This window comes from Balaenoptera physalus, assembly GCF_965194825.1.
Source record: "Balaenoptera physalus genome assembly, chromosome: 13".
NCBI lineage: Eukaryota > Metazoa > Chordata > Mammalia > Artiodactyla > Balaenopteridae > Balaenoptera > Balaenoptera physalus.
The window spans coordinates 48,830,362-48,858,128 of NC_138892.1; the positions used below are offsets into that span (position 1 = coordinate 48,830,362).

The following is a 27,767-nucleotide window of genomic DNA, read 5'->3' on the forward strand; positions in this document are numbered from 1 at the left end:
AGGGTGGGGAGAGTCAGTGATGGGAGGTTATCAGAAAAAGCAAGTAAACAAGGGTGAGTGTGATGCAGATGTAAGTCATTGCCTTCTCCATTGATAAGTGTTTCCAGAGATCATGGTCATCCTCCTCTTCCAGCAAGGAGGGAGACACCCTTACAAATGGAGATGTCCCTTACAAAAGGGCAACTCCTACTGTTTGCAGAGCCCTTCCCATGTCTGCTGTTTCTCAGAAAATAACCACCTCAAAACAATTAACATGCCAAAGAGACATATTTTAGGGTGGCAAATTCTACTCCCCTATAGCCTGGAGCTGGCAGATAAGAATGTGCCCAATCTTCACATTATGAAGGCCATTCACTCTCTCAAATGACAAGGCTATGTGAAAGAACAGTTTGCCTGAAGACGTTTCTATTGGTACCTTACCAAGGAGGGTGTCCAGTATCTCTGTGATAACTTCCACCTGCCCCCTGAGCCACAGCCATCTTGAGACTGACAGGTCAAGGCCCAAGGGTCTGGAGAAAGAGTGACCTGCAAGACTCACCTGAGGGGATGCCTACAGAGACACCTACAGAGAAGCTCTGTGCCCCCTGGTGTGGACAAGAAAATCAAGGCTAGGGCGGGGTCAGCAACCAGATTCCAGTTTAGAGGCGAATTCGGTTGTGGATATGGTCAGCTACCTCAATAAAGTTGGAGGAGATTGTTTTGTGTTAAATACATCTATAGCCAGGAAAATGTGTGTGTGTGTGTGTGTGTGTGTGTATTTATATATATATATAACAAGCAGAAACCTGTGGAACCCTTCTGGGTACAAAAGCCCCTCTGTGTCCCGTTTCTTCTTTGTAGAAAAAGGCTTTGGTCCCCTAAGCCTTCCTTGAGTTCCAAAGAGCAGACTCAAGCAGTTACTAATTAGGGAAGTGAGGGAATGTAGAAACAGAGGAAAAGCAGTCACGAAGCAAGTTCAGCAGTAAAACAGTTTTAGTTCCTCCTCAAGGGATATACATAACAATCCGATGAATATCGTTGGGTTGTTATACAGAAACTAAGACCCCCCACCCAGGTAAAGAATGGTGACTACATGCTGACCCCAGACTGGTTGGAACAAGAAGGTTGATGATTAAGATTCCTGAAATATCACCATGTTACCTCACAACCAACCAATCAGAAGAAAGTCTGTGAGCTACAACCCTCACCCTAAATATTGCCTTTAGAAACCCTTCCCTGAAAGCCATCTGGAAGTTTGGGTCTTTTGAGCATGAACTGCCCATTCTCCTTGTTTGGCACCCTGCAGTAAACACTGTACTTTCCTTCACCACAACCTGGTGTCAGTAAATTGGCTTTGCTGTGTGGTGGGTGAGCAGATCCAAGTTCAGTTCAGTAACATTATCAACTTCCAATTATCTACCCAATAAAATCCATCCACTTTAGCACAGCACATAAGCCCATCACAGTGGGATCAATTAGTGTTAGTGAATTCTCCCATGTAGGGAAGCAGAATTTGTCACCCCAAAATATGTCTCTTTGGCATATGAATTATTTTAAGCTGGTTATTTTTTGAGAAACAGCAGACATGGGAAACACTCTGAAAACTGAATAGGAGTTACCCTTTTGTCAGAAATATTTACATATATAAAGGGAAATCTCCATTTGTAAGGATGTCCTCTTCACTGTACCAGGAAGAGTAGGGTGACCAGTACTCAAGAAACTTATCAATGGAGAAGGCAAAGACTTAAATCTGCATCACAATCTCACCCTTGTTTACTGTGCTTTTCCTGGTAACCTCCCAAACTAACTCTCCCCACCCTCAATATCCTCTTTTGTCCTTAGCTGAAGATGGTATGTAAAACTCGGCCATTTTGATGAGTTACTCATTTTTTCTGGGTCTCTCCCATGTATACATGTTATTAAACTTTGTTTGATTTTCTCCTGTTAATCTATCTCATGCCATTTAATTCTTAGGCCAGCCAGAAGAACCTAAAAGGGTAGAGAAAGATGTCTTCCTCCCCAACACCCACATTTGAGAATCTCAGAGTCTAATCCAGACTCCCCAGAGAAACAGACCAACAGTATAGATAGAAAGATAGACATAAAAGGAGATTTATTATAAGGACTGGTTCATGAGGTGATGAAGGCTGAGAAGTCCCATGATCTGCTATCTGCAAGCTGGAGAAACAGGAATGCTGGTGGTGTAATTCAGTCTGAGTCCAAAGACCTAAGAATTAGGGAGTTAGTGGTGTGAGTCCTGATCTGAGTTCAAAAGCCTAAGAAGCAGGAGCACTAATGTCCATGGGCAGAAAATGGATGTCTCAGCTCAAGCAGAGAGAGCTAATTTATCCATTCTCCACCTTTTTTGTTCTATTTGGCACTGTCAATGGATTGGATGCTGACCACCCACATTGGGGAGGGCAATCTGCTTTACTGTGTTCACTTCTTCAAATGCTAATATATTTCAGAAACACCTTTGCAGACACACCAGCTATCAGGGCATCCCTTAGCCCAATCAAGTTGACACATAAAATTAACCATCACAGGAGGGGTAGGACCTAAGGTGGCTTGACGGGGCTGGGGTCCTACTCAAGACCCCAAAGAAATTGGGGCACAGATGCCAAGAGCCATGTTGTGGAGGGCTGCTGAGATCAAAACCAGCAAGTGAGTCCTGAGGTGATCAGATGCACTGGGCTGAGAGGAGAAGCTGAAACACTTAACTCCCAGTGAAGGAGGTTTCAAGCAGCCATGGGAGAAAAAAAGAGCAAAAAGTACCCATCAAGTTAGGCAGGGGGTGGATGAGGGGTTCTGGGCAAATTCTAGAGACAGATTTAAGCTCCTACAATGGTTCCCCTCCTTATTTAAGTGTGAGTCTGTGTGCACAGGCCAGTTTTAATCACAGGTGTTGAAAAAGTTCTGACAGAATGAGAAATTCTGAGTTTTTGAGACTGTGCAGCTGTGAATTAGATTTATAACAGGGAGAGCAGGTAGGTTTTATCTCAGGTGTCAGCTCCAACAGATGATTGGCTGTCTGAGCACTGAGTTGAGAAGGATTCTGAAGATGTGTTTAAACTCAACAGGGAAGTATGTCCACATAGGTCGGTGGCACCTGCCAGTATTTGTGGACAGAAGTATGGGGTGGCCTGAGAGTCCTATATCACTATTGTAATGCTACCATGGAGAGACCACCTCAAAGATCAGCTGGAATGTCTACATTCTACTGCCTCATGCCCCTTGATTTCCAATACCTTGTATATTCATCTCCAGTATAAGTTTTATATTACATCCTCCAGTTTTTCTCATGCTCTTATTCATATTTATTTCTTCGATACTTTGATACAAAGGTTCCCAAACTTTCTCCATTTGTGGCATTCTTAGTGTCTTGGTAATTTTTTCAGTATTCCTAGGACAAAAGAAATACCTAATAGTTCCATTTATGAATTAGGTCTAAACAACTTAATAAATATTTATGTCTGAAAAACTTAGTAGCTGTTTGAAAAAAATTTTTTACATGTAAATTGAAAGAAAAATAATAGTTTTTTTTCATTCTTAAATAACCAAAATTACTTATTAATGGATATGTAGTCTGTTAGGCACTGGAGAGCTTCTCAAACCTTGTGATCAGACTTATTAAAAACGATTAAAAGAGACAATTTAGGTGATACAAACAAACTTTATTGAACACTCAGTGCAAAATAAGGTAGATGGCAGGAAGCTTTTATAGGATAAAGAATAAGGAACAGGAAAAGAAAAATTAAAAAGGAATAAGGAACAAGGAAATAAGACTACAGCCCAGAGCTTGCTTGGTGTTTGGGGATTGGCTGAATGGATATCCTGTGATTCTGGTCAAGCAGAGCATTTACAGGGACGTGAAAATTACCTAAGTTTTGGTTAGCTGATGTGGTACCCAGGGCAGGAGTGAGACCGAAAACTCGGCCTCCAGGCACCAGTGATGAATTAAATTTTGGAGACAGAGTTTTGGGTGAAGTAGAAAAGAGTAGCTTTATTACTTTGCCAGGCAAAGGGGGACACAACAGGCTCGTGCCTCGAAAACCTGTGTGTGTCCCAACCTGGGAGGATTTGGTGAGGAGTTTTTGTTTGTTTGTTTGTTTTGTTTTCTTTTTTGGCCATGGCTTGCAATATCTAAGTTCCCTGACCAGGGATCAAACCCATGCCCCCTGCAGTGGAAGCGTGGAGTCCTAACCACTGGACTGCCAGTGAATTCCCTGGTGAGGATTTTTATAGCAATGGTTCAAGGGCAGGTTTGCTGATAAGATTAGGGTGTGTGCAGGGCCTGCACTCCTTTAATCTGGTCTCAGGTAGTCTTCTCTAGAACGAAGAATGCTAACATTTTCCATTTGTTGGGGGTTTTAGTTCTATAAAGAGCTCAAAGATATTGTTATGTGTATCCCTTGTGGTGGAACCAGGACCCTGCCTCAAGGCTGCACTGCTGTTTCTTGACTGCTCCTCCCTTGACTCTGCATCCCCTCCCTTCCCTCATTAGCAGCTGTTCGAATCTGCCCTTTGGGACTCAGGGTAGGTCATGGATGCTGGAGTCTATTTCCAACAGACAAGAAATGGGGGACATGGAAAGACTTCCTTGCCCAGGAGACTCACAAGGTCCTGCTCGGTTTCAGGAGTGGCTCCACTCTGGGCTTAGAAATTTATTTCAATAACTGGACATCATCGTCCTCATTCCCTGTTCTACACTACTTTGCACAATATTTCACAAGTATAGGCCATGGTAAGGGATGCTGCACAGTTTAATGCTGATCCTGTGAACTACCTTGAGCTTACAGTTGGTGCAGCATCTGAATAGATCCTGTGCTTCTCTTCACGTTTTCAAATATCCCGTGGCATCCCTGTGAGTTTGCTGTAGCACCCCAGGGCACCTTGGAGCACAGCTTGAGAACCATGGCCTTGGTAGGCACTTCTTCACTTTTCATACTAATATCTCTGTGGACGAGGAGCTGCCATTCCAGTAAACAAAGAATGTTTGTTGCCTGCCATCCCAGTTCTACAAGGATCAAGCCACTAGCCACCGTAGCTCCCCACTGACGGTGCACCCTGAGGGGAATTCAGGATGGAGAAAAACAGGAAGCATTCTGTGCTTTGGGTACTGGCTTAGACAGTTAAGATGCATATCTAAGGAATAATTTCAGTGAACCCAGATTTTTTTCATCTTCCCATACATAGAAAAGCACTAAAATCATTAACTTTAGGTGACTATTTTTTGTGATTAGCAGTAATCTTTTGTTGTTTGCAGTAATCTTTTGATGTTCGACTACATGTTTTTTTTCCCAGCAAAAATCCCCACTATATATCCTGGCTTCCCCCTTACCTCTTCAGAGCAGTTCCTCAGATCTACCTGAGAGGCCATCTCCCAGGCAGGAGTCCTCAGTAAGGTCCCTGAAAAAAATTTAACTCACAACTTTGAGGTTGTGCGGTTTTCGTCAGTTGACAGCTCTGTTTTCTCTTTAAATTTTTTTTTCTGTTTTCTTATTTGAAGACTTATTGGCCAGAGTCACGCAACTAATGAAGTGTAAAGAGCAGAAAAAGATAATATTTTGACCATTAGAAGAAAATGTCAGTGAAAATGATGACAAATGGGGAAAAGATGAACTCAGGAAGTCTTGGAAAATGAGATGAGAAACCATGATCTTACTAAATCATCCAACACATGTCAAAGTGTGTCATAAAAGACATTTTCTTCTCTTGAATTAGGGCCAACTTTGGTTGTTTGGCTTTGATTGACAGCTGGGATAGACTGGAATGGAAGGGAGTTGGTGAAACTACACTTCCACAGCAAAATGTAGTGTTGTTTTGTTTTTTCTTAATCTTTAAAAACCAAGTGTTAAAAAATAACAAGCCCCAAATGGAGTCATATGCCGCTGACTACAGCCAACCAGGACTTAATTGTTGTTTCAACCCCTCCCAGAAATGTGAGCTTTAAAACAGTCTATCTGAAGGTTCCTGATCAACACCTGAAGTGACCTGTATGATAAAGAACCCTGCCTTTCCCCACCCCAGAAAAGATGATGTCCTGGCCCAGAATAACCTTTTCTTTTTTTTTGCTAATGACTTCCTTCCTCCCGCCCACACCTTTCTATGAAAGTCTTCCATTTTGTACCGCTCCTCTGAGCCCCCTTCTAGCTCCTAGATGGGATGCTGTCCTTTCACAAATCCCCTCATAAAGCAAATGAGATCTTCAAATTTACTGGGTTGACCTTTGTTTTTAGCACAAGGAAGAGAGAGAAGGACAAGGAGAGGAAGGGTAGAGGAAATTGTCGCTCCCCTCACATAATTTTTTTTTAATCACTCATTTTATAATCATCTATATTCCCTTGCCTAGAGGCAATCACGTTTGCATCGAATGCATTAATACAGGATGTTAAAGAAACTAAACCTGGTCAGAGCTTGGGATAAAAAGGATGAAAGAATCTTTGGGCTTGCACAGTGCTTCCCTCTGCCCCATTCTGCCCCAGCCTTGGTGAGGCGGCCTTGTCCAGGCCTATTCAATTCTTTCTTTTGTTCCATTTTAGGCTTCTTTGTAAACCAGTCACTGGGTCCATCTGGACCAGAACATGCTGAAGCAAAGCCTCACGGCAGGAAGGCTTTGCCTGTGTTCAGAGTTGCTTAGATGGTCAGAGCTATTAAGTCTTCAGTCATTCCGGAAGTAGGGACTATTGTTCTTACCCAGGAGGAACTTTAATTACCCAAGAGAATGGGGCCCTCATGGGTGGTTCCTTAAAAACTCCGTGAGTCATACCATCAAAAAATGGAAAAAAAACAGATCCTGCAATCCATGAATAATAGAGCACTGTTTCAGAATCAGGGGTACATTTTTGCTTTTGCTTCCAGATTCCTGAACTTAGGTTTCGCTATCTTAGAAATCTGAGATGGTGGTAAAAAGAGCACAAATGAATATGTTATGAGCCCCTTGGTTCATAATCAGCATTTTCTTATAGCCTAGCCTTAGAACAAGGAGCAGTGGTAAGGTTTTGTTCTCATCCCACAAAGCAGCTGTGCTGACACTTCAAGCAGCTGGCTGTAATGTCAGCAACTGACTTGACGTTAGTAATTGCACAAGCTAACTTAAACACTCCAGGCTGCTTCATAAGCGCTGGCAATAAGGGAAGCACTCTGCAGACAGTCTGTGAGAAGAACCAGCCCCTCAGCCTCGGGAGGAGAAAAGTTTCCCTTGTTATAAACTAAAAGGGAAAAAAGGCAAGGCACCATATTTTAAATTACTAATTAGCTATTTCATGCTGCAACCAAAGTACTTATCTTTTGGAGCGAATATATCACTGTAATGGTTTTGTTTAAAGATGTTTGGGAAGTTAAAAGTCGACAATGTGAAATATTCAACTCATTTGCACCATCATTAAGAAATGAATTAGGGCCGTGGCATTTAAGAGTTGAATGTAGTGCTGTGACACTAAAAATAAGCATCCTTTGAGCCCACAGCCCAGGCAGGCCTCCAGATTTCGGGAACCGTGAATGACTGAATCAGTGGGATTATGGAAGGTATGGAAATCAAAACATCTGCCCTAAACTGTCTCCTTTTACTTTAGGAGCTGTCAATTTCCAAAACCGAATTGAAGAATAAACATTTTTTAAAAGGCATAGACGAGGAATAGCTTGCCCTTAACCAAGGGCGGCATTAAACAAGCCCTGCAACAAGGTTCTTGGAAGGATCACAGCTGCACCGTTAGAGAATGTGGGGAGGTAGTCTTAAGGCTTCAGATGCAGTCTAGTTTAAACTTCGTAAGAAAGTTAACTTAAGAGCAGGGAAAGTGGAAAAATATAGGTTCCAGGGCTTTGAATTCCACCAAAGAAGAGAACCAAGAAAGGAATGTATAGTACAATTATTATCTAAACGGAACAGACCTCTGAGGGCTCATGGAAGAAGCCAGCAACCACAGGTGTTTCCATGGGGCCAAAGGGACAGTGACCCTGGGTGGTTCCCAGATATAGATCAGGGAAGAAAGGAATAAGTGGAGACTTCGGATTTGGGATCTCAGGTGCAGATACTGCTAACAACACAATAATAGCAACACACAAATTCTTTCCTTCCTCATGGCCTTTGAACTTGCCCTTCCAGAAGGACATGCCCCCTATATTCACACAGCCAGCTACTTTTAGTCATTCATCCCTCTGTGAGCTTTCCCCAACCACTGGTCACTCTCCACCATATCACTCTGCTTTAATGCCTTCATAGCTCTTCCCACCACCTGGATTCATCTTATTTATGTATTATCTGAGTATCTGTTAATTGTCTGTCTGTCCAGTGGTGGTAAATGTTTAACAACTGGCTGTGGGGGAGGGGGGATGATAGTAAATACATGTAGCACACAATTTCCAAATAATAATAAAATCTGCAATACTCTTGATTGTAAATGCCATATGGTCAACTGATTCCCTCAGAATGTCATTGAAGATTTTTGTCAAACTCTTGCATCTGTAGCCAAACTGTGGTTGCAGTTCGACCATGATTTAACAGAGTTGCATCCCATTCCCAATAGAAGTATTGTCGTTAAATTTGATATGTCATCTGCTATTAAACTATTTCTCACCCTCATACAAATTATATTCACTAAATTGGCACCTCTTTCTGCTTGGGCACTATTGGTTGCAACAGTGCTAACCATGGTTTTAGATTTTTGTGCAGTTGCAAGGTTTGGAACATTGTTTATTAATAGCTTGCAAAGTTCCTGAAAGTGTAATGATCCACTCTCATGGGTCAACACAAGCTCTGTGCCTCTCCAGCCTAGATGGTAGAATGTTCTATGAGAGGATGAAGGACACCTGAAACATGTCACATGTACACAGATCCTTTCCTAATATAAAACATACTAATATCTTCATTTTGACTCTTTTAAATTTTTCTGTACCTGATTCTTAATCTTCCTGGGATGGAAAGACTGGGAAGAGTGCTACCATCCAGACTATGGTTGCCCAGCTACTAAGGATGACAATTAACCACCCTAATTATTAGAGGATTCTAATGATCAGAGATTTTGGTCAGAGGTGGGACCTGGAGCTGCAGATATCTGAAGCAATTCTTCTCACTGTCAGACCATCTTTTTACAGACGTGGTGTCATAGATTTCAAAATGTGGAAAGAGTTTTGGTCTTCTGACTCACACTGTTTAATTCTGCCTACTCACAGAGGTCTGCAACTTTTACCCAGACTGGTCATGTGACCAGATGTGGTGTTTCTTTAGCTCTTAGGATATGGAGATGTATTTGTGTGCTAAGGTGCCATAACAAAATACCACAAACTGGATTGCTTAAACAATAGAAATTTATTATCTCAGAGATCTGGAAGCTGGAAGTCTGAAATCAAGGTGTTGGTAGGGTTGGTTCCTTCTGAGAGCTGTGAGGGAGAATCTGTTCCAGGCCTCTCTCCCAGCTTCTGATGGTTTGCTGGCAATCTTTCACATTCCTTGGCTTGTGGGTGCATTGTCCCTATCTCTTCCTTCATCTTCAAATGGTATTCTCCCCGTGTGCCTGTGTCCAAATTTTTCATTTTTATAAGGACACCAGGCAAATTAAAGTAGGGACCCCCTACTCTAGTTTGACCTCATCTTAACATTATATCTGCAATGACCCTATTTCCAAGGTCACAGTCTTAGGTACTGGGGTTAGGACTTCAACACGAGAATTTGTAGGGAGACACAGTTCAACCCAAAATAGTAGATGCTTTTTTTTTTTTCTGGTCTAACTCTAAAGACCTTTAAATTAGATGGGATTCTAAGATAAGTAAATGTATTTTCTATCTATTTAAAAAATTTTAAACTTTATGGGATCTTTCTTTCTTTCATAGCTTTGGCACCTTACAACTCTTAGAGCTATTTAAAGATACATCATCACGCAGCTCTGTCTGTCTTGGGGTCAAGAACTCAAGAGGTCATTCTTCTGACAACTTGGCTTGAGTTGACAGTGTACACTGCTGCATGACATGCTATGAACGTACCTTATATCTTTGAAATCCACTCTGAAATCTCTATTACTCCCATAATCCCTCTAGATATTCAACACAACAGTTCAGTGATTACTTGCTATAAATCAATTCTAAGTTGAGAATTTTCCCCCATATTTTAACATGGCTGAAATCAGAATCTGTTTATGATCTCTGGCATGTTGTAGTTTAATTAGCAGCATTTTTTTTCTTTTTGATGGGACATAAAATAATGATATGATCTTAATTGTGCTGTCTTTCTTTCAGTGATATACAGAATTGAATAACTACTATTTGCAGACACTGCTAAGTATTTAGAATCTAAAGAATAGTAATAGAAAGAATAGCCTTCACAGTCTCTTAGGAGAGACAAATAAACAATAAACTTCAATGTAGTAATTTGGGGGGATAGTTTTTTCTTTTGGACTCCTGATTCTCACCCACTGCCTTTTTCATTCATGTTGCATTGTAATTATTGGTTTTCTTGCCTATCTTCTTCTCTAGCAACTCGAGGGCAAGTGCCCTATCTTTATCACCCTTATATCCTCACTGCCCAGGACTAAGCATGGCCCAGAGTCAATGCTAAATGATTAAATGAATGGATGTATCTCTAAGCCTACATTGTGTTGGAAAATCTCACTAAAGAAAACTCAGAATATATTCTTATTATGAAAACTAAGTCAAGTTTAACTGCTTTCTCCAACAGAACTTTCAAGCAGGACTTTCAAACAGGACTGCCCAGAATGCATATCATTAAGTGGCTTTTTGCTGTGGTGGTTCTTGGCAAAAGTTGGAAAATCAGAGTAAAATGTAAGGATTGTTCCAAGGTTTGTGCTGATTTCACAGCCAATTGTCAACTGGACTGGACTGCAATATCATTCATAAATATAGCAGTGTGGAGTGAGGTCTTCCTTCTATTCCAGGGAGGAGTTCTGCCACCTTAAGTGTCCTATTGTGCTCTACCTTGTTCTCAGGACAAAATTGAGCCTAAGTGAGCTTTAACTGGCACTTTGAAGAGGTGAATAGATGTGCAGTGGAGAAACAGAACAGGATTAAGATTTATTAAGGCAAGTACAATATAAAGCATGCATGTTAGTTTTCTATTTCTGCATAACAAATTATCATAAACTTAGCAACTTAACACACTTTTATTATCCCACAAGTTCTGTTGGTCAAGAGTCTGAACATGGCTTAGCTGGGTCTTCTGCTTAGGGTCACATAATGCTACAACCAAGGTGTTAGCCGGGCTGTATTTTCATCTGGAGGCTCAATTGGGGAAGGATCTGCTTCCAGGCTCCTTCAGGTTGTTGCCAGAACTCATCTCCTTGGGGGCTGTACAACTGAGGTGCCTGTTCACTAGCTGGTTATGACCAGGGGCTGCTCTCAGCTCTAAAGGCACCTGCAGCTCCCTGCCATTTGCCTCTCCATAGGCTCTCTCACAACTTGGTACTGTACTTCAAAGCCAGCAATGGAGAGAGAATCTCTGACCGAAGGGAGAGCCTTGTCCTCTGTTAAGGATATTTAACTGATTAAATCAGGTCCATCCAGGATAATCTCCCTTTCAATTAACTCAAAATCAACTGATTTGGGACCTCAATTAGATCTGCAAAATCCCTTCCCCTTTGCCATATTCGGTTGGCTAGAAGCAGGCCACCAGTCCCACCCAAACTCAAGGAGGGGGATTATATAGGGTGTGAACATTAGGGAGGGAATCAGGGGACCCATCTTAGAATTCTTCCTATCTTGGCATAGATATCCCCTCACTGTAACTTCAGAGCAAATCCATGGAAAAATAATAACTTGAAAGTTAACTTCATGGAATTCCAGGGTTAGAAAGGACCTCCAGAGTCTTTAATTAGACCTGAAAAAATGAGGGCTTATCCTTTTATAGATCTCCAAGGAAAGTGAGTCTCTTTATAATCAGTCCTGTGGATAATAAAAGTTAGCACTTCTACAGGGGAAATAGGTTTCTTATCCCACACTAGGTCCAATTCCTTGGTAGTGGCTTTCTAGCTTCCTGGGACATGGAGTTGGGAAGGTTGTGAAGCTAAGAGCTCAGTGGAAAAGAATTCTGGGATAGACTATTGGTGTCTGCCCAGGAAAAGTTAGTGGGAACAAACATATAATGTAGTTGTCAATGTTGTAATGAGAAGAGGACCAGAACGGAAGATCTCTGCTCTAGTCCCAGCTCCACTCAAGCAGGTGACTTTGAGCAAATCACTTTACCTCTCAGCTCTTGTTTCTTCATCTGTTTAAAAAAGAAAAGGCAAAGCTGACTCCTCGGGTTTTCTTGACAATTAAATGACGTAGCTCCGATGAAGTTGTTCTGTAATTGTAAACATTAAACAACTATAAGATGTTATTTCCATCTAACTTCTTGAAAGAAGAATTATTCCAGTATAACTTCTGACACAGCCTTTGTCCCCAGCACCTTATTTCTGCTTTCTTCAAATCTCAGGTAGAAAATATCTTTCTCAAACTTGCACTTGAACTGACAGCTCCCCGGAATAGATGTCTGGCTTACCCAACTCATGAACAGGATGACAACACCATCATGGCTAGCGAGGCGACCCTAATGTCCTTTAACCCCTTTGAGTTTGATATGCTAAGATCATGGTTCACCTAAACAAACAAACTTTATTTTAAAATCGTGTGTGAACCCTAGGGCTGCTAAAAGCGTGGACTATACAGGTACATAGAGCAATCTTGGGATCAGAAAAACAAATATCTGTAAAGTAAAGGCAGTGCAACTACCCCGAACTCTTACTAAATGTAGGAAGTGTCAATTCGGGAGCTCTTACCTACAGGCTCAGCTCATGTCCCTCTTCAGTAACTCGTTTTTCTGGTACCAAGCAGAATATGCAAGAGAAGAAACAGATACCGCCCATCAAATGCTTGCTACTCTTAGTGTGATCTGCAGACCAGCAGCACTGCCATCACCTGAGAGCTTGTTAGAAATGCAAACTCTTGGGCTGCAACTCGGACCTGCTGAATCAGAATCTGCATTTTAGCAAGCTCTCCAGGTCATTCACTTACACATGAAAGTTCAAGAGGCCTGTACTAAACTTCCCAGAGCAATGTACCTCAGACCTCCCCAAACAGTTCAAGATATCCTGCCTCTTATCAGTTGGTCTCTATTTTGCAGGAATTACTGTCATTTTATTATTATTTGTTGTGATGCTATTTTTAAAAATTATTTATTTTCCAGCTTTATTGAGATATGATTGACATAACACTGTATAAGGTACAAAACATAATGATTTGATATATGTATATATTGCAAAACAATTACCACAATAAGGTTAGTTTACACATCCATCACCTCACATAATTACATATTGTGTGTTTGTATGTGGCGAGAACTTTTTAAATCTACTCTCTTAGCCACGTTCAAATATACACTACAGTATTGTTAACTATAGTCACCATGCTGTACATTAGATCTTCAGAATTTATTCATAACTTATAATGACGTCTGTACCATTTGATCACCTTCACTCATATCCCCTCCCCCCAGCCCTGGCATTTTAAACATGATTCAGGATCATTGCTCTGACTGCTATTTCACTTTGCTGCCAACAATATGCAATCTGACCTATTATCAGTTTCTATGTATTGGGTGGGTCAAAAAGTGGCTTCAGTTTTTTAAGTAAAAATAAAAGACACATTTTTCATTTTCACCAAGAACTTTATTGAACAACGTATTCACCCTTTTGTTCCACTACCTTCTGCCATTTTTCAGGCAACTTCATAATTCCATCTTCCCAAAACTTTTTATCTTTTTGAGCAAAGAACTGTTCCAGGTGCCTTTTACAGTCTTCCAGGGAATTGAAATTTTTTCCATTAAGAGAATTTTGTAAAGACTGAAATAAATGGAAATACGAAGGTGCAATGTCTGGTGAATATGGCGGTTGAATCAGAATTTCCCAGCCAAGCTGTAACAGTTTTTGCCTGGTCATCAAAGAAACATGCGGTCTTGCATTATCCTGATGGAAGATTATGCGTTTTCTGTTGACTAATTCCTGATGCTTTTTGTCGAGTGCCACTTTCAGTTGGTCTAACTGGGAGCAGTACTTGTTGGAATTAATCATTTGGTTTTCCGGAAGGAGCTCATAATAGAGGGCTCCCTCCCAATCCCACCGTATACACAACATCACCTTCTTTGGATGAAGACTGGCCATTGGTGTAGTTGGTGGTGGTTCATTTCACTTGCTCCACGATCTCTTCCTTTCCACATTATTGTACAGTATCCACTTTTCATCGCCCGTCACAATTTGTTTTAAAACCGGAACATTTTCATTACGTTTCAGTAGAGAATCGCATGTGGAAATATGGTCAAGAAGGTTTTTTTCGCTTATGTGGAACCCAAACATCAAAGCAATTCACATAACCAAGCTGGTGCAAATGATTTTCAAACGCTTGATTTGGATGTTTTGAGTATGTCGGCTGTCTCCCACGTGGTATAACGATTGTTCTCAATTTATTGTTTCCATTTGGTCGCTATCAACTTCAACTGGTCTACCCGACTGTGGAGCATTGTCCAGCGAGAAATCTCCAGCACAAAGCTTCCCAAACCACTTTTGACACGTTCGATCAGTCACAGCACCTTCTCCATACACTGCACAAATCTTTTTGTGCATTTCAGTTGTGTTTTTACCTTTCTTGAAATAATAAAGCATAATATGCTGAAAATGTTGCTTTTTTTCTTCCATCTTCAATATTAAAATGTCTACACAAAAATTCACCAATTTTGATAAGTCTTTTCTTAAATGCATGCTGATATGTCAGCTGTCACATACAATCTAACAGCATTGTTTCAAATGAAGTTAAAGACAACTAAGTGCTACTAGAGCCATCTTACGGAAAAAACCGAACAAACCTTTTGGCCCACCCAATAAGATGAGAGAGCACATTATTAGGATTTTGCCAACTTATTTTTGCATTTGTGACCTGCTTGTTAGAAAACAGTTTGGTTAGGAGCATATTTGGACACATTCAGTGACAGTCCAACACCAATTTGGTGGTGTTGCCGTGACCAAAATGTCAATATCCTTATCTATATATACTTATGTAGTAGAACACACACATATCTGACTCTGACTCTGCTTCATCCAAAGGATATATGAGACCCCAGTGAACTCCTAGGGAACCTTGTTATATTCACATCTAGATGGTCTCTAAGGCCTTTTAAAGTTTTTGTGACAGAAGCTGAGTTAATAAGGACACAAGCCTGGAAGACAAGGCTGTAGATGTAGAAGAGAAGGAAAATGGTGGGAAAAGAAAACAGGAAAATAAGGTCTGAATTTCATTGATCTGTAGCCTAGGTGTCATGGTTCCTTGTGAGCCGACTCTTCTCCAGCTTTGAAAATAGGGCTCGGTTTACACAAAGCTTCAGGAAACAACATCAGTCTTACTAGAGATGCTGTGGCAGACAAAGAGAAGGCATATATTGCATCTTAAGCTGCAAACAATCTAGTAAAACTTCCCATTAGAACTTTCTGTTATCCACCATCTCTGGGCTTCCCTACAAAGTCTCTCTCAACACGTTTTCCTCCCAGACAGCTAATTTTCCATCTCCCCCACCCCTGAATATTCATCCTTTCCAATGGAACAATGTGGCCCTGTCTCAAATCTTTCCATTTTGTATAACTGCACATTACTTAATACTCTCTTTAAGAAGGATGATTTCACTTTGCGCTCAGGAAACAAATGATCCTCCAGTGGTGGGGTTCTATCCTCCTTATGGGGCTGCTGGGGATTAAATAACAAGCAACCTACAGTCTAACCTAGTGGTTCAGGGTTTGGGTTCTAGAGTCAAGATTCTGCTCATGTAAGTTACTCATATAATTTACCTCATGTAAATTACTCAACTCCTCTAAGCTTCACCTTCCTAATATGTAAAATGAAGTGTGGATCCTGAGCAATACAGGCTGTATCATTAATAATAAAAATAATGCCTATCTTACATGTTTGGGGAGAGTCATGTCAGATATTATATAAAAAGTACTTCCCCAACCTCAGTGCCTGTCATAAAATAATAAATGGGTTATAATAATAATTATTAAATCACTCCTAATCTCAGTCACTCCAAGCATATGAGGGTCTACCAAATTAAACTGTAAATACTCATTCAATAAGCATCTATTCAATGACTACTGCATGCATAGTACTGCAAAAAGAAAATAAGGAAAAAGGAAGTAGGGGATAAATAACCAGCTACATAGAGCCATCTATGTGTCAGGCACTTTACCTATATTATCTTATTTATTCCTCCAAATAATGTAATGAGAGAGATTAGTGTCCCCAGTTCTATGGACAAGGAGATGGATCTTTGAGAGGTGTTGGAGGACAGAGAGAATGAAAAGTGCCCACTGTACTAAGAAGGTATCTTGAGACTGAAAAATGAGGCAGGCAGCTCAATATAATCAATGGATGAGTTTATTATAGGGTCACTTACTCACAGGGTGGGATGGGGTGACAACGGTACAGAAGCATTTGCAGTTGCACTCAGCACCACCAAGGGGCCATTGGGACAATTTATAGTTAATCTGTGGAATGGAGGTAGGTTCTTGGAAACAGGGTATGCATTCCTAAGTCAAGATTTATGAATGGGTAACTAGTCTTGTGGGGGCCAGCAATACATCAGCAAAAGTTTTCATCATTGTTTGGGGACTAACAAAGCATAGAGGCTACCTGGCCCTAATGATTATTAAACAATATCTATTAACTACAAAGCCCTGGATGATAGAGAAGTGATTTACTGCACAGTACATTCCTGGGTAGGGTCAGCAGGAGGACAGGAGAAACTGTAAGGGCCCAAGATTGTGTCGGTTATGCTAACAACCATACAGGAGGTTATATAACTTGCCCAAAAGGCACAGATTTTAGTTTGCATGCAGGTCTGTGAGGCTAGGGACCCCCTTCTCTTCTATAAATTGCATCCTCAAAAGTAGAATATATGGGACTTCCCCAGTGGTCCAGTGGGTAAGAATCTGCACTCCCAATGCAGGGGGCCCGGGTCTGATCTCTGGTCGGGGAACTAGATCTCGCATGCATGCCGCAACTAAGAAGTCCTCATGCCACAGTGAAGATCCCACATGCGGAAACCAAGACTCGGAGCAGCCAAAATAAATGAATGAATGAATGAATAAATAAATAGTAGAATATATGATGAAATCTCATATCCTAAAGGAAAAGGGGAGAAGAGCAACATTAAATAATAGGAGAAAAGGAAGAACGATAGAAAGGGGAAGATAGGAAAGAGAATCAGAAGTTGAAGGAGGGATAAGAAAGCAGGAGTAGGAAGCTGGGAGGGGGGTTCCTCCAGTCCCATCTACAACAGTGGCTGGTGGAGACCCCCACTAAGCTCACCCTTATCACCTTCGTGATGTGTGAACTTACCAACAAATGCAGCCACAACAAATGATCTTGCCCTCTCCTTTGAGAGGCTCAGACAGAAGTATTTTTGCTTTCTGTGTAAACTTAATTCTCTGTGTTACTTATAATTTAATTTTGTACTACCCAATAATTGTCTCATGTGGGTTCACCTCCTCCCCAACACCAGACTATAAAACACTCAGTGCATGTACTTTGGCTTACCTTCTGTAAGAAGGTAGTCACTGATGAGAACACATTAAATTTCATGAAAGCTTTCTAAGGAGAACTGAAAACATTACAGCTGGGTAGAGAGAGAGATTTTAAGAGTAAATACACAGCATAGAGAGTCCAGACATAAACCCATGCATATATGCTACAGTAATTTTTGACAAGTATTCCAAGGATACACAGGGGGAAAGACAGTCTCTTCAATAAATGGTGCTGGGAAAACTGGACATCTACATGCAAAAGAATAAAACCTGGACGCCTATCTTACACGACTCACAAAAATTAACTCAAAATGGATCAAAGACTTAAATGTAAGACCTAAAACCATAAAACTCTTAGAAGAAAATATAGGGGAAAACATCCTTGACCTTGGTCTTGTCAATAATTTATTGGATAAGACAACAAAAGCACAGGCAATAAAAAATAAAGTGGGACTACATTAAACTAAAGAACTTCTGCACAGCTAAGGAAACAGTCAATAAATTGAAAAGGCAACCTACAGAATGGGAGAAAATATTCACAAATTATGTATCTGATAAGGGGTTAATATCAAAGTATATAAAGAACTCATACAACTCAATAGCAAAAAAAAAAAGCAAATAATCCAATTAAAAATAAGCAAAGACTTGAATAGATGTTTTTTCAAAGAAGACATACAAATGGCCAGTAGGTATATGAAAAGATGCTCAACATCACTAATCATCTGGGAAAATGCATATCAAAATCATAATGAGATATTACCTCATGCCTGTTAAAATGACCATTATCAAAAAAGACAGGAGATTACAAATGTTGGCAAGGATATGGAGGAAAGGGAACACTTTTACATTGTTGGTGGGTATGTAAAATGGTACAGCCATTATGGAAAGCATAGCGATGCCTCAAAATACTAAAAATTGAACTATCACATGATTCAGCAATCCCACTCCTAGGTATTGCTGGATATCCAGCAATCGAATTGAGGTCAGTATCTAGAATTGAAAGGAGATACAAAGGAATTGAAATTAGTATCTTGAACAGATATCTGCACACCCACGTTCATTGTAGTTTTATTCACAGTAGTCAAGATATGGAAACAACCTAAGTGTTTGTCAATGGATGAATGGATAAAGAAGATGTGGTGTATACATACACAGTGAAATAGTATTCAGCCATGAGAAAGAAGGAATTCCTGCCATTTGCAACAACATGGATGGACCTTGAAGGCATTATGCTAAGTGAAATAAGTCAGACACAGAAAGGCAAATACAATATGATCTCACTTATATGTGGAACTTAAAAGAGCCAAACTCACAAAAACAGAGAGTACAATGGTGGCTACCAGGGCCTAGGAATGGGGGTAATGGGGAGATGTTATTTAAGAGTACAAATTTGCAACTAGGAGATCAATAAGTTCTGTAGATCTAATGCACAGCATAGAGATTAGAGTCAACAGTACTGTATTATAAAGTTCAAAGTTGCTAAGAGACTAGATCTTAATTGTTCTCACCGCAAAAAAAAAGAGATAGTAATTATATAATGTGATAGAGGTGTGAGCTAAGGCTACCGTGGTAATCATATTGCAATATATACATGTATCAAACCAACAAGTACACCTTAAACTTACAGTATTATATGTCAGTTATATCTCAAGTTAAAAATTTAAGAATAATTAAGAGTAAGTAAAATAGATTTTGGAAATATACTGCCAGATATTATAAACTTACCTTGTTGCTCCCAGGGAGGAGAGGGTGTCTCCGCTCCTCAGCTATCCTGGAAAGAGGTCGGTTTGGGAGTGGGGAGCAGACTTCGGAGGAGGCGCAGGCGTGGTAGGTGTAGGAAGGCAACACGAGGCCCAGTCTCAGGTTTTGAAATTGCCTGAAGCACTTTTTTCCTTTTTTAAAGGCCTGACTTGATCTGACCCCTGTCTGCTTCCCCATTCTTTTTTTTTTTTTGTCTGCGTTGGGTCCTCGTTGCTGCGCACGGGCTTTCTCTAGTTGTGTCGAGCAGGGGCTACTCTTCGTTGCGGTGCGTGGGCTTCTCATTGCGGTGGCTTCTCTTGTTGTGGAGCACGGGCTCTAGGCACGCAGGCTTCAGTAGTTGTGGCTCGCGGGCTCTAGAGCTCAGGCTCAGTAGTTGTGGCGCACTGGCTTAGTTGCTCCGCGGCATGTGGGATCTTCCCGGACCAGGGATCAAACCCGTGTCCCCTGCATTGGCAGGCGGATTCTTAACCACTGTGCCACCAGGGAAGTCCCACCTGAATCACTTCTATTGATAGGGGGTGTCTGCTCCTCGTCACTGAGTGGTAACCTGGGAGGGAGACCGAAGTGGGCAGAGAAAAGGGCCTTAGGTTAGGTCCTGACTCTGCAGCGTCTCTGAATCATTCTCTGTGCCACGTGTCCTTTCGTCATCCACACAGCCTATTCTGCAGTGGATCAGGGAAGGTCCACGCCCACGTTTTGGTCAGAGTGATACAAGGAAATGCTGGGTCCCCTCCCAAGGTCAGAGGATGGTGCCAGCAGGGAACAAATGGGCTCAGCTGGGGCACTCCCTAGGGGTGTTCCTTTGAGGAAGGCACTTAACCAAAGTGCTGTCTCACTTCCCCATTTGTAAGAGGAAAAGAAACGATATCTACCTCTCAGGGTTGTCACGAGGATTAGAAAAAATATGTGTGGAGTGACTGGACTTTCCATATTCATTCAATGTTTACTCATCTCACCCTGTGTTATTGTAATTACTCCATGCCACCAGGCAACAGGGGTATGCAGCAAGCAAGACAGATCAAGTTCCCACTCTCTTGACTTTACATTCTAGAGAGGAGAGGAGACAGACCATCAACAGATAAACCACTGTCAGCCGGAGACTGTCAAGCCGTGTATTTGCACCCGTCATGTACAGCGAACCCTTCCAGCACCCAGATTTAGCTGGCAAGAGCTTCCCACAGCAACTTTCAGTTGCTTCCCTCAATATCAACCCTGGTCACCTATATTCCCAACCTTTATACAGATATAGCCATTCATCATTAATCTGGATTCTCTGAAGCCCCAATTCTATAACTAGCCCCAATTCTATAACACAGAATTGGGCCTGATGAATTCAAAAGAACTACTGCCATTTGGGTGCACGTGATGTACTCAGAAGAAACCTGTAAAAGGTGAGGGAACCAGGCTGGAGATGGGGAAGAAGCTGAGCAAGAGTGAGCTCAGGTCAAAGCCCACTTTGGCCTGATCACTGGGGGCTCTGGCGTGCAAACCGTATCTTCCAGTTGTACTTTAAAGCAAGGGGATGAAGCTTTGCAGCCCTGTCTCTGTCAGTCCTTGGCCACCCCAGCTGAAGTGGCTCCTCAGTCAAGGACGAGTCCGCAGAGAAGGTCACAGGTGTAGGCTGTCAGCTGTGTCATTCACAGGAGGGGGGCTACAGGCTCACCCGCTGGTAAAGGGGCTCTGGGCGAAGCATCAATGCCCTCTACATATATTCGAAAGGGAAAATGGCAGAGAGTGATAAGTGCCAGGAGAGAATGGACATTCAGTGACATGAGACTGTGTGATTATTTTAGATTGGGTGGCCATGAAACAAGGGGTAGATTCAGATTTTGTAGAACCTGAGGCTTAAAGTTTGGGGAGGGGTGTCTTCTAAAGTAAAAGGATATAAAATCATAAATACAAAAGTAATACAAACATGAAGATTTGTTCAGAATGAGAAATCACAACAAATTACAAATAATAAAAGCCAATAAATATCTCAAACATTACAAAATCCAGAAAAAAAAACATGATAGTTATATTAATTAACTCCCTGACACACCTCTATAATACCTTTTCCTCCATATTTTGATGCTATATTTTTTGACTACCTCTCCGTTTGATATTTGATAATAAACTCTCTGTTAAGAGAATAAAGACATTTTTTATCTTTCCCCTAAAAGATAAAATGGTAGACGAAAATGGTAGACGAAAAAAAAATTTTATTAGTGATATTTTGTTAAAGTTTCTTTCAGCTTCAGAACTTGTTATTTGGTAAAATCATGTGACTTTTGAGGATTATTGTCAAGTTTGAGAAAGCCTCTAGTAAGTTCCTTTCGTAAGTGAGCTACGAGCTTTGGGAAGGTATACTGCAGACTGGCTTCTGACTCCACACATTTCAAGCTCACCCTCCTCCCGTACTCCTCATTCTTTGGTTGCTGGGTTTCATGGGGCATATTCATAGTGAGATGCCTGCATATGACAAGGATAAGCAGTCAGCAGCAAGTGATAATAATATTCCAGGAAATCTTTACTGTGCAGGGGGACATCTAGCAATAATGTACTTACACACGGAAATGACCACAAATCACTTAAATATCTCCCCTAAACTCAGATGAAATGAATCCTTAAATCAACTTCCCTTTAGTCAGGTCCCCAAAATGCCCATAGCCACTCCAATGCTACCTGACCAGAGGTAGCAAGAGGGTGGGATATTTGGAGTAAAAAGAGAGAGTAGCTTTTCATTTCTGCTGATTGTGCTTAAAATATTTTACTCTTGCAACATTTATAAAAACATATAAGCAGGTGAATAGATCACTAGAGTCTCTCCCAGGACTTAGAAAGGGCCCAACAAGTCACCTTAAATCTGCCTGTCAGTGAGGGCCTCTGGGAAGAGGTGCCATAAAAGATGAAAACACTTAGTTGACACCCAGTAAATTATTATTAACTGGAGACTCGGGGTGAATCCACTGTGGTCTCTGAAGGCAGGGACCCTTGGCTGTATCCCGAGACTCAGATCAAATGACAAAAGGACAGAAACATAACACTTCCCCAGGAAAGCCTGTTTTAAAATAGAAGTGGCCCACGTCAGACTCTCCTTAACAGTACCCCATTTACAGTTTTCAGCCACCTAGCATACAGGCAATGAATGGTAGCTGTCTAGCTGTCTGTGCAGTGTTGGTTGGAATCAGTAAAGATTTTAAATCGTTGCATTATTTCACTGTGATTTGCATCTTCTCTTCCTTTGCTGGCTCTGGGTCTCTGGGAAGGGTGAAAGGGGTAGGGGGAGGGTCCCTTGCTCCTGCCAGGTGTTCCTGATTAGGGCCTGTGTCTCCCAGCCTTGGGATTATTTGTTTACCTGCCTTCCTCTCTTCCAAAAGTAAGCTGTGCCAGGGCAGGGACCCTGTCTTATTTTATGTGCCCAGCACACACCCCAGAGGCACTTGATCCATGTTGCGAGCTGAATACATTATTGCCCACCCAGGAATGTATGAAAGAAGGAAGATCATTTCACCAGTGTCTTTCTTTTATCTCAAATTCCCAAAGACAGGTAAGTTAATACTTCGTTCAATTTGTTCAGTACTGTAACTCTTGACCCTGAGTGACTTCTCATTTACATAAATAATTTTCACTGTTGGCTAGAAAGCAGTCACAAAATAAAGGAGAAATAACACACAATATGCAGTTTTCATTCTGGTGACTCTGCCCCGAAATATGGAACAGATTCTCTTTCTTATTTTTGAGAAAGACAAGAGAGCTGCTTGTCTAGAATCACTGTTCTCTTTGTCAATGAATAAAAGGTTCTTGTGTTTGCAAGGATTTCACATGATGTCCTAAAAAAAAAAAAAAAGAGTGTAAAGTTTTCGTAGCAAGTATGCTTACCAAGTTGGCATGAACCACTTAATTGCAGAGAATTCAGAGGGATAAACTGCACTTCTGGGCAGTGTTAACAGAAAGGGTGCAGGATGTTAGGTTGTTTTTCCTTTGGTTTCCCCTTTCCTCTCTAGCTTTCACAGATCCCAAAACAACAAAAGCAGTAACAACAACAAAAACCCCACAAGTTATTATTATTTATTTTTGGCTGTGTTGGGTCTTTGTTGCTGCGCACGGGCTTTTCTCTAGTTGTGGCGAGCGGAGGCTACTCTTCATTGCGGTGCACGGGCTTGTCATTGCAGTGGCTTCTCTTGTGGCAGAGCATGGGCTCTAGGCACGTGGGCTTCAGTAGTTGTGGCATGTGGGCTCAGTAGTTGTGGCTCGCGGGCTCTAGAGCACAGGCTCAGCAGTTGTGGCGCATGGGCTTAGTTGCTCTGCAGCATGTGAGATCTTCCCAGACCAGGGCTCCAACTCACGTCTCCTGCATTGGCAGGCAGATTCTTAACCACTGCACCACCAGGGAAGCCATATTTTTTAATTAAATCTGAAAATTTGAAGCTTATTTCCAAGGGAATAACAATATCTGACATCAAGCCAAATTAATAGCAGGAGAAAAATTATTTTTCTGTACTTAAACTACCGACTGTGTTTAATAGAAGATACTTAAATCCTACATAAACTCTCTAGGGTTCTCAAATAAACCCTGCATTAAAATAAAAGCTTTCTTAACTCCAAATATTTCAAAGGAGTTAAAAAATATAACTATTTTTATAAAAAATTAAAATCTAGATGAATCCTGAAACTATTGTAGTACATGAAGATTAACTCTGGATATTTAGAAAAGATCTATATGTATCCAATATCTCAGTGTGTAAAGCAAAAAGAGCATTAGTTTCATTAATAAAGGAACAACAGGGGCTGGTAAATGGAATTTTATTAAATAAAAGTTAACTTATGTCAAAAAAATTAATAAGTTAATCCACGTAGCTTCAGGTGATAACCCTCTAACCCAACTGCCCTATTTCTAAGGGTAATTATGAAAGATACTGAAAGTTTTTGCCTAACTCCACTCAACGATTTCTCTGTACACTGGTCTACTATGTATGTGAAAATCTGGTACCAGCCTCATGATGGGGCTCTGCTAAAATAAGTTAGCTCTTACAGATCATTAATACGTTGTTTGAGTTGGCATTTGAGCTTGCAAACATGTGAAGGCAAGAACTCTGGGTAGGTAAGTGGGCTTCAGGGGTCAGGAAAGGTAAACACATAAAATGGTAAAAACAAAACAAAAACAACAGTCTCTGGGAGCAGATATCCTCTCTCTGGGTGCAGCCTGTAGAATGAGATCACACCCTGGACTATGGTCAACTCACCCAAGTCATGTCATGCTCAGAGGCTTTTCAGGGGATGGCAGATAACCTCCGACGCCCATGTTCTCTCCGTGTGGCATAGGGTAGATGTCAAGCCCACAGTCTCTGCAGCCAGACTTACAATTCAGCTGTATGACCTCAGACAAGGTACACTTTCATTTAAGCATGTCTGCCCCTTTAAAAAGTAACGTTCATGAGGGCGAGAACCTTCTCTAGCTCACAGCCATAGAAGAGGACCTAACGCATAGTTAGGTGCTCAATACTTACTTTTTCACAGCTTAATTGCTCTAGGCCTCTATTAGTTAATATTAACACAGCAAAGAGGGGACAAAAGCTCACAAACACTTTATACAGTTTCACAAGATGCATGGCAGGGAAAAAAGTGACTAAGAAGGACCAATAGTATCCTAGGGTCTCAGTGGATGCATTCCTGGGGGAGGCGGACCTCTAACTCCTGGTGGAGGGGGTCTCATTCCTGGAGGGGACCTGCCCATGGGTGTCCCTCAAGCAGGGGGAAGCCCAGTGCGTGGGCCCCTGGGTGGTCTCATACCAGGGGGAGGAGCCATAATGCCACGTAAGCCATTCCCAACTCAAAAGAGTCCATAGCCTTTCATTAAAAACCAGTATCCAGAGACTTCCCTGGTGGTCCAGTGGTTAAGACTCCACACTTCCACTGCAAGGGGCTCATGGAACTAAGATCCCACATGCTGCACGGCGTGGCCAATAAAATAAAATAAAATAAAAAAGAAATTCAACAAGAAAAAAAGATAAATTAAAAAAAAAAACAACCAGTATCCAAAAGTGGGAAACATATTCCAAGCTCTTATTTAGGTTCTTAGGCTAAGTCTTCATTCAGTATCTTCAGAGAAAGTTTAGTCATCACTTCCTCAAAACGATACAATCTCTTCACAGGCCAGTACTTATTCATTGAATGAGTGAATGAAGTGTTTAGCTTCTCTGGACCTAGTTTTTTCAGTTGTAAAATGAGGATAATGGTAGTACAACATGACATATACACAGGTAACAACCTTCATCAACATGCAGGAACAGGGTTTACCCGTCCGAGGGGCCCTTTATGTTCTTCCTGTTCAGAGAGAGCATGGTTTCAGGATGTGCAGCTGCTGACAAAGGCGGGGGTGGGGGGGCGGTGAATAAACCACTGCAGGTGGGTCCTCTTATGCACTGTTTAACTGTGTTTACTTGGAAATTCACTCGGCTCTTTCCAGAAACAGATTTGATCGTACGGATGTCCTTATGCTCTTATTTTTGGTTTCATGGCACTAATATTTAATGAAATGAAAGTGACTCAAATAAAATGTGATTGAGGGAGGAAGAGGGATGGGAGGAAAACTTTTCAGTTACATTTCGAAGCCCTCATTCTCATTTCACTTCCACGTGGGTGGGAAAATATTTTTAGAATTCAGTATGCTCAGTTACAGAATAAGTGTATAAACATTGGAATCTTTCCTACAGACGGCTGTGTTCAGTTGAGAAAAAACTAGTGGAAATATTTTTGCAATAGCAAAACTAAATAATAAACACCAGTGAATAAACTTCAGAAACATGAAGGCCTACATGAAGAATCCTCTACAGGTTTACTCAGATGCATAAAAAAAGACATTATATGAAGAGACACACTTTATTTATGGATGAGAAGATTCATTATTATAAAGGTACCAATTCCCAAATTCATTTATAAATTTAATGTGAAACTTTCCACTGTATTTTTCTTTGGACCTATTCAAGATAATTTTAAACATCAATTTGTTAGACTAAACTTATAAGAATAACCAATATAATTTAGAAAAACAGGAGAATATTGTAAAGGAAGGATTTGTCTTATCAATTATTTAACAAAACATATTATAAAGGTATAATACTTAAACTGCAATAAATAAGACTGCTAGTCATGACCTCCAACATCTATTTCATGGCCTACTAAGGGGTCATGAGCTGCAGTGTGAAAAACACTGGTTTACAGATATCAAAAATGACCAATTTGGTTAAATACAGTATAGTCATAATGCAGAATACATGCAGCTATTAAAAATAATGTGGTAGAACTATATTTATTGGCATGGGAAGGTATTGACAACATATTGGTAACTAAAAACCCTACTAGAATTATCCCTATTTTTTTTGGCTGTGTTGGGTCTTTGTTGCTGCATGCGGGCTTTCTCCAGTTGTGGCAAGCAGGGGCTACTCTTCGTTGTGGTGCCCGAGTTTCTCATTGTGGTGGCTACTCTTGTTGCGGAGCATGGGCTCTAGGTGCGGGGGCTTCAGTAGTTGCAGCACGCAGGTCCTAGAGCATATGGGCTTCAGTGGTTGCAGCACGTCGGTTCGGTAGTTGTGGCACGTGGGCTCTAGGGCACATGGACTTCTCTCGGGCTCTAGAGCGCAGGCTCAGTAGTTGTGGCACACGAGCTTAGTTGCTCCTTGGCATGTGTGATCTTCCTGGACCAGGGATTGAACCTGTGTCCCCTGCATTGGCAGGCAGATTCTTAACCACTGCGCCACCAGGAAAGTCCAGAATTATCCCATTTTGAAAGAACAAAAAAACCATATATGAATATATATGGAGAGAAAAAAACATATGGACAGATAAGTGTCAATATGTTAACAAAGGTTATAGCCCATTTGTCTTTAGCTTAAACCGTTTTTCCATTTTTTTTTGCTATTATAAATAATATTATGATTACTAACTTTATGAAAAAAAAATTTTCCGAATTTCAAATGATGCTCTTAGGATAGGTTCCTAGAAATAGAATTACCACAATACACATTTTTAAGGTCATGTCATAAAATTATTTTCTGAAAGGGTTGCATCAATTTTCATTCCTACCAGCAATGTATGAACGACCATGTCCTTGTACTCTTACTCATATTTGGCAGCTCATTTAAAAAATTAATAGATACAAAATTTAAAATATATTTTAAATATATTTGCTATTTTGATAGGCTAAAATTTTTTCACTGTTGTTTTAATTTGTATTTCTTTTATTTCCATTGAGGTTAATCACTTTCCACACGTTAGTCATTTGTAGTTCCTCTTTTGTGTGTTGCAAATGCTTTCTGCCTGGACCATTTCCTTTCGAGTAAGAATGAACATTCACACCACGATGATTACTTTGACCCAACTCTTTTTTTTTAATTTTAATTTTATTGGAGTATAGTTGATTTACAATGTTGTGTTAGTGTCAGGTGTACAGCAAAGTGATTCAGTTATACATATACATGTATTCATTCTTTTTTGGAT

General features: G+C 40.9%; 1 pseudogene across 1 annotated transcript in view; it reads left to right on the plus strand.

The window, feature by feature from the left end:
- Positions 1-27,767, plus strand: part of LOC309641317 (small ribosomal subunit protein eS10 pseudogene) — a 32,844-nt pseudogene extending 5,077 nt beyond the window's left edge. Inside the window, exon 2 of the transcript in view lies at positions 110-27,767. The product of the transcript in view is annotated as a small ribosomal subunit protein eS10 pseudogene (transcript). The remainder of the gene's footprint in view (positions 1-109) is intronic.